Consider the following 2,040-nt stretch of genomic DNA (forward strand, 5'->3'; position numbering starts at 1 on the left):
TTTTTTTTTTTTTTTGAGACGGAGTCTCTGTCATCCAGGATGGAGTGCAATGGCGTGATCTCGGCTCACTCCAACCTTCGCCTCCTGGATTCAAGTGCTTCTCCTGCCTCAGCCTCCTGAGTAGCTGGGATTACAGGTGTGCGCCACCACGCCCAGCTAATTTTTGTATTTTTAGTAGAGACGGTTTTTCACCATGTTGGTCAGGCTGGTCTCGAACTCCTGACCTCAGGTGATCCACCTGCCTCAGCCTCTCATAGTGAGTGCTGCGATTACAGGCGTGAGCCACCACACCCGGCCAGAACTTTTTTTTTTTGAGACAGTGTCTGTCTGTCGCCCAGGCTGGAGTACGGTGATGCAACTGTGGCTTACTGCAGCCTTGAACTCCTGTGAGGGAAATGACTGTCCACGTAAAACTTACACACCCAAAAGGAGGTCTGAGAGGTAAGGGAAGAGATTTCCAGGAAGAAGGAAGTGGAAATGCAAAGGCTGGGCTTTAATGAGCAAAGGCAAGATGAATAGAGTAAGAGACTAAAGAGTTAGGCAGGGGCCAAACCATAAAGGGTCCTTGTAGGCCTAAGAAAATGGTTGGATATTTTTGACGTCATATCCCATGTAGTGGATGTAGTTTGGATTTTAATCCAACCACCGTGAAAACAATTCTGTGGTTTCAGGAAGGAGAGTGACATGATTATATTTAATGCAAATCAGCTGGGCGCGGGGGCGCATGCCTATAATCTCGGCACTTTGGGAGGCCCAGGCAGGCAGATCATTTGAGGTCAGGAGTTCAAGACCAGACTGGCCAACATGACGAAACCCCATCTATACTAAAAATACAAAAATTATCACGCCTGTAATCCCAGCACTTTGGGAGGCCTAGACGGGCGGATCACTTGAGGTTAGGAGTTCCAGACCAGCCTGGCCAGCATGTGAAACCCTGTCTCTACTGAAAATACAAAACTAGCTGGGCAACTGGGTACAGTGGCTCACATCTGTGATCCCAGCACTTTGGGAGGCCGAAGCGGGCAGATCATGTGGTCAGGAGTTCAAGAGCAGCCTGATCAACATAGTGAAACCCCATCTCTACTAAAAATACAAAACATCAGCTGGGAGTGGTGGTGGGCACTTGTAGTCCCAGCTACTCTGGAGGCTAAGACAGGAGAATCACTTGAACCCAGGAGGCAGAGGTTGCAGTGAGCCAAGGTCATGCCATTACACTCCAGCCTTGGCAACACCGCGAGACTCTGTCTCAAAAAAAAAGACTGGGTGCGGTGGCTCATGCCTGTAATCCCAGCATTTTGGGAGGCCAAGGCAGGTAGATCATGAGGTCAGGGGATTGAGACCATCCCGGCTAACATGGTGAAACCCCATCTCTTCCAAAAATACAAAAAATTAGCCAGGCATGGTGGCAGGCGCCTGTAGTCCCAGCTACTTGGGAGACTGAGGCAGGAGAATGGCATGAACCCGGGAGGCGGAGCTTGCAGTGAGCCGAGATCGCGGCACTGCACTCCAGCCTGGGCGACACAGCGAGACTCCGTCTCAAAAAAATAATAATAAATAAAGAAAAAAAGAAAATCACCATGGCTACTGTGTGGAGAGCAGACCACGCAAATCAAGGAAACCAGTTTGGAAAGCTTTTCAGCAAGCAGTCCAGGTGGGAGATGTGGCTATCTTAGACCAGAGTAACAAGTTGCAGATGGCGACAAGAGGATGGGTTCAGGACCTATTTTGGAAGTAGAGTGAACAATGGGGATGAATAAGAATCAAAGCTGATGTCTAAGTTTCTGTCTTGAGTAACTGGATGAAAACTCTTGGCCAGGCACGGTGGCTCACACCTGTAATCCCAGCACTCTGGGAGGCCGAGGCAGGTGGATCACCTGAGGCCAGGAGTTCGAGACCAGCCTGGCCAACATGGTGAAACCTTGTCTCTACTAAAAATACAAAATTAGCTGGGTGTAGTGGCGTGCGCCTGTAATCCCAGCTACTCAGGAGGACGAGGCAGGAGAATCACTTGAACCCCAGAGGTGGAGGTTGCAGTGAGTC

The sequence above is a fragment of the Mandrillus leucophaeus genome, unplaced genomic scaffold (assembly GCF_000951045.1).
Source record: "Mandrillus leucophaeus isolate KB7577 unplaced genomic scaffold, Mleu.le_1.0 Scaffold46, whole genome shotgun sequence".
Classification (NCBI taxonomy): Eukaryota; Metazoa; Chordata; class Mammalia; order Primates; family Cercopithecidae; genus Mandrillus; species Mandrillus leucophaeus.